The sequence below is a fragment of the Hyla sarda genome, unplaced genomic scaffold (assembly GCF_029499605.1).
Source record: "Hyla sarda isolate aHylSar1 unplaced genomic scaffold, aHylSar1.hap1 scaffold_3441, whole genome shotgun sequence".
NCBI lineage: Eukaryota > Metazoa > Chordata > Amphibia > Anura > Hylidae > Hyla > Hyla sarda.
Window position 1 is genome coordinate 1 of NW_026610199.1, and position 16,914 is coordinate 16,914.

A 16,914-nucleotide genomic window follows, 5' to 3' on the forward strand; every position below is an offset into this window, starting at 1 on the left:
GCACACACCTACCTTTGTTGCCTGCAGATGCCTCCTTGGCTGTCCCCAAACGGTATCAAACCAACACCCACGGGAAGCTGTAAGCATAGAGGACATGCCTGCACCCCATTGGACTTACCTGTGTGGGTTAAATCCGGGTTATTTGACAACCTATGGCGGTGATGGTTCTGCTCAGGCAGAGCAGTGCTGATGCTCCTCATAAAGCTGTCGCTGCTGTGAAGGTTCTAGGTGACATCACAAATCCCTATGGTTACATACACAACAAAGCTGGGTTGTTGTTGTTTACACTCTGCAAGGCCTGTGGAAGTGAGTGACATCATAGCACTGTAGTTCTGAGGGTTCTAGATGGATGCAACAATCTCCTGTTGCTTCTATGAAGGCCATAATAGACGACATCACCAAACAGCTCCATAGTCACATACACAGCAAAGGAGAGATGTTGTTTACACCTAGTGATGTCAGTGGTATTGAGTGACATCACAGCACAGTGCTAAGGCTCCTGGGCCTGGACACAGCAGCGGCTGCAATATCTCAACGGAGAATACGTTTATATATATGTGTGTGTGTGCGCGTATATATATATATATATATATATATATATATATATTTCTCCGCCGAAATCACTTTTAAACCCATTTCCACCTTTTTTTCCCTTCTCTTCCTCTTACTTTTTTTTCACGTTTTTTTACGTTTTTCTCCTTTTCGCCTCTTTTCTGGGCGTATTATTCTTCTTTTTCTTCTTTTTTTTCGTCTAATGCATACCCCATCAGTGCAGCAATGCTTATTCAATACCGCCAGCAGATGGAGACACTGGGGGATAATTTTCTAAGGATTTATACTGATTTTTCCTGTCTGAATTTGTCGCACAGAAAGTTGCAGGCCAAATATGTGTGACATTTCTGCGACTTTAGCTTCTAGAGCATTTTTACAACATTATACATAGGTGCTGAATACATAAAAAGCGACTGTTCAGCGACAGACAAGTCGCATCGGCTGAAAGTAGGCCAGAATGTCAGTCCATGTTGGAGCAGGTTTAGATACAGTCTAAAGTATAGATCTCAAAGTCTGTGCACAGAATTTAGCAAGGGCCTCGCACCTTCTGATGCATCAGGTAGGTGCACAATAGCATAGCCTAACCCTCTGTACTTTGGTCTATATTGATGCGGGACATAGACAGCCAGCTGATGACCAATCCATTAGTGCAATGGATGGCTGGAAGCATTTGTCTTTGCCTTTGCAATACCACAGAAGCAATGCATGGTCAATGTACAGCAATGACACACCTGTGTGAACAGCCAGGAGACCCCCCCCATGTTATGTTACATAGTTACATAGTTAGTACGGTCGAAAAAAGACATATGTCCATCAAGTTCAACCAGGGAATTAAGGGGTAGGGGTGTGGCGCGATATTGGGGAAGGGATGAGATTTTATATTTCTTCATAAGCATTAATCTTATTTTGTCAATTAGGAACATTCAGCACCCACCCGCTATCAAGGCAGCTGCCTATCATGTCATGCCCTACCTGCACAGGTGTGCTGGCTACTCAAATGATCCAATTAAGGAGGCCATTTAGTCAGCAGCAGCAGAAGTCCTGTGCCTGGACGCTCCAACAGCGGCCAGACACAAGCAGAAGCAGAAGCAGCAGCAGCACCACCTTTTGTTTTTTGGCTGCAGCAGCAGCAGCAAGGCCCACAGGGCTGGCTAGCTGGCTAGCCAGCAAGCAGGTAGCAATGAAAGTAGGAATCTTTCTTTTTAACCCTGTAAGGGGGTGGTGCACTGTACCCGAAGATACTGCCATATCGGGTCAATGCATAGGGCGACGGAAGCAAGCTTCGAAATCGGCCCCCGTTCTCAAAAATCCATTTAATATATGGTCCCCAGATAGGGGACGTATCAGATATTAAACTGATAAGAACAGATACTACACTTGATCTTAGCCAAAAGGCCGAGAAGCGATAACCGCGAAAGGGGCGGGCCCAACAAGGTCCCCTTCATGGGCACTATCACTGCTTGCTGTCAGGGAGGCTGCCAGACAATTTTCCATGCACACTCTGGGCTGGGGGGCAGTCAACCACCAGTACACACAGCAGAACCTAAACCCATACCATTATTGCTAAGCAGCAAGACAGGGGCCCATTGCACTCCCACGGGGCCTTTTTAAATGCAATCCATAACCCGGATTTGCCAGGAACCCTTCTTACTCCTCCTACTTGCATGTGACACTGGGCTTAGGATCTGCATAGGAAACACACACACAAGCACACACCTACCTTTGTTGCCTGCAGATGCCTCCTTGGCTGTCCCCAAACGGTATCAAACCAACACCCACGGGAAGCTGTAAGCATAGAGGACATGCCTGCACCCCATTGGACTTACCTGTGTGGGTTAAATCCGGGTTATTTGACAACCTATGGCGGTGATGGTTCTGCTCAGGCAGAGCAGTGCTGATGCTCCTCATAAAGCTGTCGCTGCTGTGAAGGTTCTAGGTGACATCACAAATCCCTATGGTTACATACACAACAAAGCTGGGTTGTTGTTGTTTACACTCTGCAAGGCCTGTGGAAGTGAGTGACATCATAGCACTGTAGTTCTGAGGGTTCTAGATGGATGCAACAATCTCCTGTTGCTTCTATGAAGGCCATAATAGACGACATCACCAAACAGCTCCATAGTCACATACACAGCAAAGGAGAGATGTTGTTTACACCTAGTGATGTCAGTGGTATTGAGTGACATCACAGCACAGTGCTAAGGCTCCTGGGCCTGGACACAGCAGCGGCTGCAATATCTCAACGGAGAATACGTTTATATATATGTGTGTGTGTGCGCGTATATATATATATATATATATATATATATATATATATATATATATATATTTCTCCGCCGAAATCACTTTTAAACCCATTTCCACCTTTTTTTCCCTTCTCTTCCTCTTACTTTTTTTTCACGTTTTTTTACGTTTTTCTCCTTTTCGCCTCTTTTCTGGGCGTATTATTCTTCTTTTTCTTCTTTTTTTTCGTCTAATGCATACCCCATCAGTGCAGCAATGCTTATTCAATACCGCCAGCAGATGGAGACACTGGGGGATAATTTTCTAAGGATTTATACTGATTTTTCCTGTCTGAATTTGTCGCACAGAAAGTTGCAGGCCAAATATGTGTGACATTTCTGCGACTTTAGCTTCTAGAGCATTTTTACAACATTATACATAGGTGCTGAATACATAAAAAGCGACTGTTCAGCGACAGACAAGTCGCATCGGCTGAAAGTAGGCCAGAATGTCAGTCCATGTTGGAGCAGGTTTAGATACAGTCTAAAGTATAGATCTCAAAGTCTGTGCACAGAATTTAGCAAGGGCCTCGCACCTTCTGATGCATCAGGTAGGTGCACAATAGCATAGCCTAACCCTCTGTACTTTGGTCTATATTGATGCGGGACATAGACAGCCAGCTGATGACCAATCCATTAGTGCAATGGATGGCTGGAAGCATTTGTCTTTGCCTTTGCAATACCACAGAAGCAATGCATGGTCAATGTACAGCAATGACACACCTGTGTGAACAGCCAGGAGACCCCCCCCATGTTATGTTACATAGTTACATAGTTAGTACGGTCGAAAAAAGACATATGTCCATCAAGTTCAACCAGGGAATTAAGGGGTAGGGGTGTGGCGCGATATTGGGGAAGGGATGAGATTTTATATTTCTTCATAAGCATTAATCTTATTTTGTCAATTAGGAACATTCAGCACCCACCCGCTATCAAGGCAGCTGCCTATCATGTCATGCCCTACCTGCACAGGTGTGCTGGCTACTCAAATGATCCAATTAAGGAGGCCATTTAGTCAGCAGCAGCAGAAGTCCTGTGCCTGGACGCTCCAACAGCGGCCAGACACAAGCAGAAGCAGCAGCAGCAGCACCACCTTTTGTTTTTTGGCTGCAGCAGCAAGGCCCACAGGGCTGGCTAGCTGGCTAGCCAGCAAGCAGGTAGCAATGAAAGTAGGAATCTTTCTTTTTAACCCTGTAAGGGGGTGGTGCACTGTACCCGAAGATACTGCCATATCGGGTCAATGCATAGGGCGACGGAAGCAAGCTTCGAAATCGGCCCCCGTTCTCAAAAATCCATTTAATATATGGTCCCCAGATAGGGGACGTATCAGATATTAAACTGATAAGAACAGATACTACACTTGATCTTAGCCAAAAGGCCGAGAAGCGATAACCGTGAAAGGGGCGGGCCCAACAAGGTCCCCTTCATGGGCACTATCACTGCTTGCTGTCAGGGAGGCTGCCAGACAATTTTCCATGCACACTCTGGGCTGGGGGGCAGTCAACCACCAGTACACACAGCAGAACCTAAACCCATACCATTATTGCTAAGCAGCAAGACAGGGGCCCATTGCACTCCCACGGGGCCTTTTTAAATGCAATCCATAACCCGGATTTGCCAGGAACCCTTCTTACTCCTCCTACTTGCATGTGACACTGGGCTTAGGATCTGCATAGGAAACACACACACAAGCACACACCTACCTTTGTTGCCTGCAGATGCCTCCTTGGCTGTCCCCAAACGGTATCAAACCAACACCCACGGGAAGCTGTAAGCATAGAGGACATGCCTGCACCCCATTGGACTTACCTGTGTGGGTTAAATCCGGGTTATTTGACAACCTATGGCGGTGATGGTTCTGCTCAGGCAGAGCAGTGCTGATGCTCCTCATAAAGCTGTCGCTGCTGTGAAGGTTCTAGGTGACATCACAAATCCCTATGGTTACATACACAACAAAGCTGGGTTGTTGTTGTTTACACTCTGCAAGGCCTGTGGAAGTGAGTGACATCATAGCACTGTAGTTCTGAGGGTTCTAGATGGATGCAACAATCTCCTGTTGCTTCTATGAAGGCCATAATAGACGACATCACCAAACAGCTCCATAGTCACATACACAGCAAAGGAGAGATGTTGTTTACACCTAGTGATGTCAGTGGTATTGAGTGACATCACAGCACAGTGCTAAGGCTCCTGGGCCTGGACACAGCAGCGGCTGCAATATCTCAACGGAGAATACGTTTATATATATGTGTGTGTGTGCGCGTATATATATATATATATATATATATATATATTTCTCCGCCGAAATCACTTTTAAACCCATTTCCACCTTTTTTTCCCTTCTCTTCCTCTTACTTTTTTTTCACGTTTTTTTACGTTTTTCTCCTTTTCGCCTCTTTTCTGGGCGTATTATTCTTCTTTTTCTTCTTTTTTTTCGTCTAATGCATACCCCATCAGTGCAGCAATGCTTATTCAATACCGCCAGCAGATGGAGACACTGGGGGATAATTTTCTAAGGATTTATACTGATTTTTCCTGTCTGAATTTGTCGCACAGAAAGTTGCAGGCCAAATATGTGTGACATTTCTGCGACTTTAGCTTCTAGAGCATTTTTACAACATTATACATAGGTGCTGAATACATAAAAAGCGACTGTTCAGCGACAGACAAGTCGCATCGGCTGAAAGTAGGCCAGAATGTCAGTCCATGTTGGAGCAGGTTTAGATACAGTCTAAAGTATAGATCTCAAAGTCTGTGCACAGAATTTAGCAAGGGCCTCGCACCTTCTGATGCATCAGGTAGGTGCACAATAGCATAGCCTAACCCTCTGTACTTTGGTCTATATTGATGCGGGACATAGACAGCCAGCTGATGACCAATCCATTAGTGCAATGGATGGCTGGAAGCATTTGTCTTTGCCTTTGCAATACCACAGAAGCAATGCATGGTCAATGTACAGCAATGACACACCTGTGTGAACAGCCAGGAGACCCCCCCCCCCCCCCCCCCCATGTTATGTTACATAGTTACATAGTTAGTACGGTCGAAAAAAGACATATGTCCATCAAGTTCAACCAGGGAATTAAGGGGTAGGGGTGTGGCGCGATATTGGGGAAGGGATGAGATTTTATATTTCTTCATAAGCATTAATCTTATTTTGTCATTTAGGAACATTCAGCACCCACCCGCTATCAAGGCAGCTGCCTATCATGTCATGCCCTACCTGCACAGGTGTGCTGGCTACTCAAATGATCCAATTAAGGAGGCCATTTAGTCAGCAGCAGCAGAAGTCCTGTGCCTGGACGCTCCAACAGCGGCCAGACACAAGCAGAAGCAGCAGCAGCAGCACCACCTTTTGTTTTTTGGCTGCAGCAGCAAGGCCCACAGGGCTGGCTAGCTGGCTAGCCAGCAAGCAGGTAGCAATGAAAGTAGGAATCTTTCTTTTTAACCCTGTAAGGGGGTGGTGCACTGTACCCGAAGATACTGCCATATCGGGTCAATGCATAGGGCGACGGAAGCAAGCTTCGAAATCGGCCCCCGTTCTCAAAAATCCATTTAATATATGGTCCCCAGATAGGGGACGTATCAGATATTAAACTGATAAGAACAGATACTACACTTGATCTTAGCCAAAAGGCCGAGAAGCGATAACCGTGAAAGGGGCGGGCCCAACAAGGTCCCCTTCATGGGCACTATCACTGCTTGCTGTCAGGGAGGCTGCCAGACAATTTTCCATGCACACTCTGGGCTGGGGGGCAGTCAACCACCAGTACACACAGCAGAACCTAAACCCATACCATTATTGCTAAGCAGCAAGACAGGGGCCCATTGCACTCCCACGGGGCCTTTTTAAATGCAATCCATAACCCGGATTTGCCAGGAACCCTTCTTACTCCTCCTACTTGCATGTGACACTGGGCTTAGGATCTGCATAGGAAACACACACACAAGCACACACCTACCTTTGTTGCCTGCAGATGCCTCCTTGGCTGTCCCCAAACGGTATCAAACCAACACCCACGGGAAGCTGTAAGCATAGAGGACATGCCTGCACCCCATTGGACTTACCTGTGTGGGTTAAATCCGGGTTATTTGACAACCTATGGCGGTGATGGTTCTGCTCAGGCAGAGCAGTGCTGATGCTCCTCATAAAGCTGTCGCTGCTGTGAAGGTTCTAGGTGACATCACAAATCCCTATGGTTACATACACAACAAAGCTGGGTTGTTGTTGTTTACACTCTGCAAGGCCTGTGGAAGTGAGTGACATCATAGCACTGTAGTTCTGAGGGTTCTAGATGGATGCAACAATCTCCTGTTGCTTCTATGAAGGCCATAATAGACGACATCACCAAACAGCTCCATAGTCACATACACAGCAAAGGAGAGATGTTGTTTACACCTAGTGATGTCAGTGGTATTGAGTGACATCACAGCACAGTGCTAAGGCTCCTGGGCCTGGACACAGCAGCGGCTGCAATATCTCAACGGAGAATACGTTTATATATATGTGTGTGTGTGCGCGTATATATATATATATATATATATATATATATTTCTCCGCCGAAATCACTTTTAAACCCATTTCCACCTTTTTTTCCCTTCTCTTCCTCTTACTTTTTTTTCACGTTTTTTTACGTTTTTCTCCTTTTCGCCTCTTTTCTGGGCGTATTATTCTTCTTTTTCTTCTTTTTTTTCGTCTAATGCATACCCCATCAGTGCAGCAATGCTTATTCAATACCGCCAGCAGATGGAGACACTGGGGGATAATTTTCTAAGGATTTATACTGATTTTTCCTGTCTGAATTTGTCGCACAGAAAGTTGCAGGCCAAATATGTGTGACATTTCTGCGACTTTAGCTTCTAGAGCATTTTTACAACATTATACATAGGTGCTGAATACATAAAAAGCGACTGTTCAGCGACAGACAAGTCGCATCGGCTGAAAGTAGGCCAGAATGTCAGTCCATGTTGGAGCAGGTTTAGATACAGTCTAAAGTATAGATCTCAAAGTCTGTGCACAGAATTTAGCAAGGGCCTCGCACCTTCTGATGCATCAGGTAGGTGCACAATAGCATAGCCTAACCCTCTGTACTTTGGTCTATATTGATGCGGGACATAGACAGCCAGCTGATGACCAATCCATTAGTGCAATGGATGGCTGGAAGCATTTGTCTTTGCCTTTGCAATACCACAGAAGCAATGCATGGTCAATGTACAGCAATGACACACCTGTGTGAACAGCCAGGAGACCCCCCCCCCCCCCCCCATGTTATGTTACATAGTTACATAGTTAGTACGGTCGAAAAAAGACATATGTCCATCAAGTTCAACCAGGGAATTAAGGGGTAGGGGTGTGGCGCGATATTGGGGAAGGGATGAGATTTTATATTTCTTCATAAGCATTAATCTTATTTTGTCAATTAGGAACATTCAGCACCCACCCGCTATCAAGGCAGCTGCCTATCATGTCATGCCCTACCTGCACAGGTGTGCTGGCTACTCAAATGATCCAATTAAGGAGGCCATTTAGTCAGCAGCAGCAGAAGTCCTGTGCCTGGACGCTCCAACAGCGGCCAGACACAAGCAGAAGCAGCAGCAGCAGCACCACCTTTTGTTTTTTGGCTGCAGCAGCAAGGCCCACAGGGCTGGCTAGCTGGCTAGCCAGCAAGCAGGTAGCAATGAAAGTAGGAATCTTTCTTTTTAACCCTGTAAGGGGGTGGTGCACTGTACCCGAAGATACTGCCATATCGGGTCAATGCATAGGGCGACGGAAGCAAGCTTCGAAATCGGCCCCCGTTCTCAAAAATCCATTTAATATATGGTCCCCAGATAGGGGACGTATCAGATATTAAACTGATAAGAACAGATACTACACTTGATCTTAGCCAAAAGGCCGAGAAGCGATAACCGTGAAAGGGGCGGGCCCAACAAGGTCCCCTTCATGGGCACTATCACTGCTTGCTGTCAGGGAGGCTGCCAGACAATTTTCCATGCACACTCTGGGCTGGGGGGCAGTCAACCACCAGTACACACAGCAGAACCTAAACCCATACCATTATTGCTAAGCAGCAAGACAGGGGCCCATTGCACTCCCACGGGGCCTTTTTAAATGCAATCCATAACCCGGATTTGCCAGGAACCCTTCTTACTCCTCCTACTTGCATGTGACACTGGGCTTAGGATCTGCATAGGAAACACACACACAAGCACACACCTACCTTTGTTGCCTGCAGATGCCTCCTTGGCTGTCCCCAAACGGTATCAAACCAACACCCACGGGAAGCTGTAAGCATAGAGGACATGCCTGCACCCCATTGGACTTACCTGTGTGGGTTAAATCCGGGTTATTTGACAACCTATGGCGGTGATGGTTCTGCTCAGGCAGAGCAGTGCTGATGCTCCTCATAAAGCTGTCGCTGCTGTGAAGGTTCTAGGTGACATCACAAATCCCTATGGTTACATACACAACAAAGCTGGGTTGTTGTTGTTTACACTCTGCAAGGCCTGTGGAAGTGAGTGACATCATAGCACTGTAGTTCTGAGGGTTCTAGATGGATGCAACAATCTCCTGTTGCTTATATGAAGGCCATAATAGACGACATCACCAAACAGCTCCATAGTCACATACACAGCAAAGGAGAGATGTTGTTTACACCTAGTGATGTCAGTGGTATTGAGTGACATCACAGCACAGTGCTAAGGCTCCTGGGCCTGGACACAGCAGCGGCTGCAATATCTCAACGGAGAATACGTTTATATATATGTGTGTGTGTGCGCGTATATATATATATATATATATATATATATATATATATATATATTTCTCCGCCGAAATCACTTTTAAACCCATTTCCACCTTTTTTTCCCTTCTCTTCCTCTTACTTTTTTTTCACGTTTTTTTACGTTTTTCTCCTTTTCGCCTCTTTTCTGGGCGTATTATTCTTCTTTTTCTTCTTTTTTTTCGTCTAATGCATACCCCATCAGTGCAGCAATGCTTATTCAATACCGCCAGCAGATGGAGACACTGGGGGATAATTTTCTAAGGATTTATACTGATTTTTCCTGTCTGAATTTGTCGCACAGAAAGTTGCAGGCCAAATATGTGTGACATTTCTGCGACTTTAGCTTCTAGAGCATTTTTACAACATTATACATAGGTGCTGAATACATAAAAAGCGACTGTTCAGCGACAGACAAGTCGCATCGGCTGAAAGTAGGCCAGAATGTCAGTCCATGTTGGAGCAGGTTTAGATACAGTCTAAAGTATAGATCTCAAAGTCTGTGCACAGAATTTAGCAAGGGCCTCGCACCTTCTGATGCATCAGGTAGGTGCACAATAGCATAGCCTAACCCTCTGTACTTTGGTCTATATTGATGCGGGACATAGACAGCCAGCTGATGACCAATCCATTAGTGCAATGGATGGCTGGAAGCATTTGTCTTTGCCTTTGCAATACCACAGAAGCAATGCATGGTCAATGTACAGCAATGACACACCTGTGTGAACAGCCAGGAGACCCCCCCCCCCCCCCCCCCCATGTTATGTTACATAGTTACATAGTTAGTACGGTCGAAAAAAGACATATGTCCATCAAGTTCAACCAGGGAATTAAGGGGTAGGGGTGTGGCGCGATATTGGGGAAGGGATGAGATTTTATATTTCTTCATAAGCATTAATCTTATTTTGTCAATTAGGAACATTCAGCACCCACCCGCTATCAAGGCAGCTGCCTATCATGTCATGCCCTACCTGCACAGGTGTGCTGGCTACTCAAATGATCCAATTAAGGAGGCCATTTAGTCAGCAGCAGCAGAAGTCCTGTGCCTGGACGCTCCAACAGCGGCCAGACACAAGCAGAAGCAGCAGCAGCAGCACCACCTTTTGTTTTTTGGCTGCAGCAGCAAGGCCCACAGGGCTGGCTAGCTGGCTAGCCAGCAAGCAGGTAGCAATGAAAGTAGGAATCTTTCTTTTTAACCCTGTAAGGGGGTGGTGCACTGTACCCGAAGATACTGCCATATCGGGTCAATGCATAGGGCGACGGAAGCAAGCTTCGAAATCGGCCCCCGTTCTCAAAAATCCATTTAATATATGGTCCCCAGATAGGGGACGTATCAGATATTAAACTGATAAGAACAGATACTACACTTGATCTTAGCCAAAAGGCCGAGAAGCGATAACCGTGAAAGGGGCGGGCCCAACAAGGTCCCCTTCATGGGCACTATCACTGCTTGCTGTCAGGGAGGCTGCCAGACAATTTTCCATGCACACTCTGGGCTGGGGGGCAGTCAACCACCAGTACACACAGCAGAACCTAAACCCATACCATTATTGCTAAGCAGCAAGACAGGGGCCCATTGCACTCCCACGGGGCCTTTTTAAATGCAATCCATAACCCGGATTTGCCAGGAACCCTTCTTACTCCTCCTACTTGCATGTGACACTGGGCTTAGGATCTGCATAGGAAACACACACACAAGCACACACCTACCTTTGTTGCCTGCAGATGCCTCCTTGGCTGTCCCCAAACGGTATCAAACCAACACCCACGGGAAGCTGTAAGCATAGAGGACATGCCTGCACCCCATTGGACTTACCTGTGTGGGTTAAATCCGGGTTATTTGACAACCTATGGCGGTGATGGTTCTGCTCAGGCAGAGCAGTGCTGATGCTCCTCATAAAGCTGTCGCTGCTGTGAAGGTTCTAGGTGACATCACAAATCCCTATGGTTACATACACAACAAAGCTGGGTTGTTGTTGTTTACACTCTGCAAGGCCTGTGGAAGTGAGTGACATCATAGCACTGTAGTTCTGAGGGTTCTAGATGGATGCAACAATCTCCTGTTGCTTCTATGAAGGCCATAATAGACGACATCACCAAACAGCTCCATAGTCACATACACAGCAAAGGAGAGATGTTGTTTACACCTAGTGATGTCAGTGGTATTGAGTGACATCACAGCACAGTGCTAAGGCTCCTGGGCCTGGACACAGCAGCGGCTGCAATATCTCAACGGAGAATACGTTTATATATATGTGTGTGTGTGCGCGTATATATATATATATATATATATATATATATATATATATATATATTTCTCCGCCGAAATCACTTTTAAACCCATTTCCACCTTTTTTTCCCTTCTCTTCCTCTTACTTTTTTTTCACGTTTTTTTACGTTTTTCTCCTTTTCGCCTCTTTTCTGGGCGTATTATTCTTCTTTTTCTTCTTTTTTTTCGTCTAATGCATACCCCATCAGTGCAGCAATGCTTATTCAATACCGCCAGCAGATGGAGACACTGGGGGATAATTTTCTAAGGATTTATACTGATTTTTCCTGTCTGAATTTGTCGCACAGAAAGTTGCAGGCCAAATATGTGTGACATTTCTGCGACTTTAGCTTCTAGAGCATTTTTACAACATTATACATAGGTGCTGAATACATAAAAAGCGACTGTTCAGCGACAGACAAGTCGCATCGGCTGAAAGTAGGCCAGAATGTCAGTCCATGTTGGAGCAGGTTTAGATACAGTCTAAAGTATAGATCTCAAAGTCTGTGCACAGAATTTAGCAAGGGCCTCGCACCTTCTGATGCATCAGGTAGGTGCACAATAGCATAGCCTAACCCTCTGTACTTTGGTCTATATTGATGCGGGACATAGACAGCCAGCTGATGACCAATCCATTAGTGCAATGGATGGCTGGAAGCATTTGTCTTTGCCTTTGCAATACCACAGAAGCAATGCATGGTCAATGTACAGCAATGACACACCTGTGTGAACAGCCAGGAGACCCCCCCCCCTCCCCCCCCCATGTTATGTTACATAGTTACATAGTTAGTACGGTCGAAAAAAGACATATGTCCATCAAGTTCAACCAGGGAATTAAGGGGTAGGGGTGTGGCGCGATATTGGGGAAGGGATGAGATTTTATATTTCTTCATAAGCATTAATCTTATTTTGTCAATTAGGAACATTCAGCACCCACCCGCTATCAAGGCAGCTGCCTATCATGTCATGCCCTACCTGCACAGGTGTGCTGGCTACTCAAATGATCCAATTAAGGAGGCCATTTAGTCAGCAGCAGCAGAAGTCCTGTGCCTGGACGCTCCAACAGCGGCCAGACACAAGCAGAAGCAGCAGCAGCAGCACCACCTTTTGTTTTTTGGCTGCAGCAGCAAGGCCCACAGGGCTGGCTAGCTGGCTAGCCAGCAAGCAGGTAGCAATGAAAGTAGGAATCTTTCTTTTTAACCCTGTAAGGGGGTGGTGCACTGTACCCGAAGATACTGCCATATCGGGTCAATGCATAGGGCGACGGAAGCAAGCTTCGAAATCGGCCCCCGTTCTCAAAAATCCATTTAATATATGGTCCCCAGATAGGGGACGTATCAGATATTAAACTGATAAGAACAGATTTTTTAACTTGGCTACCCCTGAGGGGTATCTTTTTATTTAGAATTCATAACATTTTACAAAGTGCATTACGATTTATAAATATAATTTTTTTTCAATAAAAACAAATTTTGATAATAAAATCACATATAACAATAAAAGTTCACATAAATACAATCATAATACACTTAAAATGGGCACTTGGTGGCTTTACAAAAGGGCGTTCCATTCATTAAAATACCATTTTCTAGCTAATAAAGGATAATATTTCTTGTCTAATAAAAAGTACTGGTACATATCACTAAAACAAAGAGCTAAAACATCATTCACAGATAAAATCTCATGTTTAAAAAGTAAAATGTTTCTGGCATTCCATAGAGCTGCTTTAACACAGTTTATGATCTCCCATGCCATTGTCTCTTGAGTCCGTATTGGGCATTCCAGACATCCATAAAAAACAGCTGCAGAGTTTAAGTCCTTTATTTCTGTTATCTTCTTCACCAGAGGGAGTATTTTAGTCCATATCCTTTTTGCATAAAAACAAGTCCAGAAAAGGTGGTACACGGTCTCGGGTTCCTGGCAGCCCTCCCTCGGGCATACTGCAGTGTTGGCCATCCTTCTTCGGTGCTGGAATGCCCGGCATGGAAGACACTCGTGTATGCAGCTCCAGGCCAGATCTTTCTGTGAATTAAAAAGATAAATCATATTTGCCATCTTCCATATTTTCCTGCATTTCTCTTCATTAAAATTATTCACAGGGGTAATAAAACCACTTTCTTTAATATATTTTAACATTTTTTTGCTATTAGTTACTTCATTAATACTTTTTCCGTTAAAGTTGTACAAGTTGAAAATTTTCTCTAAAATCTTGTATTGTTGGGGAAGATTAAAAGCATAAGGACAGCTTAAAACAGTTTTAAACCACCCATTCCTCCTCATAAAAAAACCTGTATTAAAACGGATAAAATATGACCAGTAACTATCCTTAAAAAGTGTGCTAACACACATGCTAAAAAACTTGGTAAAAAGGAACGCCCTGATGTCGGGGAAGTCCTTTCCACCCATACCTTTTGGCATCATGACGATCTCTCTTCTCAATTTTTCACTCTTGGAGCTCCATAAAAAGGTAAAACATGCTTTAATAATTTTATTTAAAATCATTTCGGGGGGTGGAAAGACCATGCCAAGATACAATAAAATGGGTAAAATCACCATCTTTGTAACTAAAACCTTCCCCTCCATCGTTAGCTTTCTCATGTTCCACATACAAATTTTTGTGTTTATTTTTTGAGCCACCAAGTCCCAGCTATTAAAACCATTGTTTGACTCACTGAAGGAGACCCCTAAAATCTGCACAGACTCAGACACAGGAATGGGTAAATCCCTTAAAAACAGTCCTCCTATATTTAAAACACTGCTTTTATTAAAATTTACCTTAAAACCGGAGGCACAACAAAAAAATTCAATTTGCTTTAGGGCTTTTTGAAGCGATGGGGTGTCCCTTCCGAGCACTGCCACATCGTCCATGTACCCCACTACTTTAGCCTCTAGTCCCCCTCCTCCCGGCAGGGGGACCCCTCTTATTTGCTTATCTCTCCTCAAGGTGCATAGTAGAGGCTCAAGCGCACATATGAAAAGTAGTGGGGACAAAGGACACCCCTGCTTCACTCCGGAATTTAAAATCACATCCTGTGTCTTAAAACCGTTAACTAAAATCTTGCTTGTGCAGTTTTTATAAAAGGCCTTAAGAGACAATAAAAAGCCTTCAGGTATACCCATTTTCTCTAAAACCTTAAAAAGATAAAAATGTGACACTCTGTCAAAAGCCTTCTCGAAGTCTAAGGATAAAATGGCTAGTTTTCCGTTTCTAGACTTTGTGTCACTAATCACATCTTTTAAAAGGTTAAGATTTTCCCATATGCTCCTCCCAGGCACCCCACAGACCTGATTTGAATGGATTATTTTCTCTATTACACTTTTTAATCTATTTGCGCACAGTTTTGCCATCACTTTGTAGTCACAGTTGAGGAGGGTGATTGGTCTCCAGTTCTTTAGATCTGACCGGTCTCCCTTTTTGAACAGCAGGGAGACATCACCCTTCCTCCATGAACCTGGGAGGGCTTTTGTTTTAAATACTTCTGTAAAAAGGGAAAAAAGGTCATCTTTTAAAACACCATAAAAAATGACATAAAACTCAATGGGTATACCGTCAGGACCAGGCACCTTACCGGATTTAAAACTCCTGATCGTCTCTAAAACCTCCTGTTCCGAGATCTCCCTCTGTAAAAGAGACTGGGACACAGGGTCTAAAACATTGGTAATCTCCTTCAATGAGTCATTCATAAAATCAATATCAATATTTTTTGTATTAAAAAGATCCGCATAAAATGAATGTACCCTTTTTAAAATACCCTGTACATCTTTTTCTCCTTGTATATTATCAATGAAAACCTTTTTATCCGTTACTTTCTTAAAAAAGTACCTGGAGCAGGTCTCGTTCTCTTCAAGGTGCTTTATTTTGGATCTGAAAATTATCTCTTTTCCCTTCTGCTCCAGGCACTGTTTTATTTCTTTTTTTAAGTCAGTAATTTCTCTATAAACCTCTATACCATTGTCTCTGAATTTGTACAGGGTTTGCAGACGGGTATTTAGAAGGGAGTAAAACTCACGCTTCTCTTTAGCTCTAGAGATCCCTACTCTAATAAAAAACTCTTTTATTTTTATTTTCATTTTCTCCCACCATATACTGATGGGAGTGTTAGGATCTCTTACCCGTCTGCAGTCCTTGTAGAAGTTGATAAAATCGGATAAAACCTGCGGATCTTCTAAAAGGGATACATTCATCTTCCAGGCATTCCTCCCAGTCTTTTTTCTAAAATCACTCTTCACCTTAAAAGATAAAAGTTTGTGATCAGAAAAAACATTGGTTAAAACATCACACTTAAAAGGCAGTACTTGATAAGAACAGAAGATAAAATCGATCCTGGAGCTGCAGTTTGCGTTGCTCCAGGTCACACCGTCTCTTTCTGGTAAAATACTATTGCATTTCTTAAAAACATCAGTAAGTCTAAAATCAATAATCATATTTTTTAACATAGAAGATGTTTTATCATAGTTTCTACTTACTGAATTGGTAAAACGGTGCTCCCCCCTTAAAATACAATTAAAATCACCTGCTAAAATAAGAGGTTCAGAATCATTGATAAAAAGGGGTAAAATCTCTAACATCCGTGCTCTATCATTTTTATTGGGTGAACCATAAAAATTTAAAAACTGCCATTTAATACCATCAATAAAAGCTTTAACCAATAAAATTCTGCCTGGTAAAATCTCATGAATAAAATCAATAAAAGCATTTCCTTTAAAAAGTATGGCGACCCCTGCTGATCTGGATTCGTTAGATCCAGACCAGACTGATGGACCGTGTACCCAATCTTTTTTATACTTTTCATAATTTAAACTATGCGGGATGCCGCACTCCTGCAGGAAAACCACAGAAGCAGCAAAAATAGACAAGTAGTTAAAAAGGGCAACCCGTTTCGCTCGTGAACTTATACTTCTTACATTCATAGACAATCCGGACAACTCAGCCATTGGAGATGTAAAAAAAAGGGAGGCTCAGATAACAAAACTAAAAACCAGATTGCGCACTGGAGCTCTCGTTACCCCCCACCTCTGACTCTACCGTACA

The 16,914-nt window shown here is 44.0% G+C and overlaps 6 non-coding genes across 6 annotated transcripts; all 6 read right to left on the reverse strand.

Moving 5' to 3' along the window:
* Positions 1-1,768: 1,768 nt before the first annotated feature.
* On the reverse strand, positions 1,769-1,959 carry LOC130330982 (U2 spliceosomal RNA). The gene has a single exon (XR_008873975.1). It is a non-coding gene; the product is annotated as a U2 spliceosomal RNA (small nuclear RNA).
* A 2,074-nt stretch (positions 1,960-4,033) lies between these two features.
* On the reverse strand, positions 4,034-4,224 carry LOC130330984 (U2 spliceosomal RNA). Its single transcript, XR_008873977.1, has one exon. It is a non-coding gene; the product is annotated as a U2 spliceosomal RNA (small nuclear RNA).
* A 2,068-nt stretch (positions 4,225-6,292) lies between these two features.
* Positions 6,293-6,483, reverse strand: LOC130330985 (U2 spliceosomal RNA). Its single transcript, XR_008873978.1, has one exon. It is a non-coding gene; the product is annotated as a U2 spliceosomal RNA (small nuclear RNA).
* A 2,065-nt stretch (positions 6,484-8,548) lies between these two features.
* On the reverse strand, positions 8,549-8,739 carry LOC130330986 (U2 spliceosomal RNA). Its single transcript, XR_008873979.1, has one exon. It is a non-coding gene; the product is annotated as a U2 spliceosomal RNA (small nuclear RNA).
* A 2,080-nt stretch (positions 8,740-10,819) lies between these two features.
* Positions 10,820-11,010, reverse strand: LOC130330987 (U2 spliceosomal RNA). Its single transcript, XR_008873980.1, has one exon. It is a non-coding gene; the product is annotated as a U2 spliceosomal RNA (small nuclear RNA).
* Positions 11,011-13,092: 2,082 nt separating this feature from the next.
* LOC130330983 (U2 spliceosomal RNA) lies at positions 13,093-13,275 on the reverse strand. Its single transcript, XR_008873976.1, has one exon. It is a non-coding gene; the product is annotated as a U2 spliceosomal RNA (small nuclear RNA).
* Positions 13,276-16,914: the final 3,639 nt, after the last annotated feature.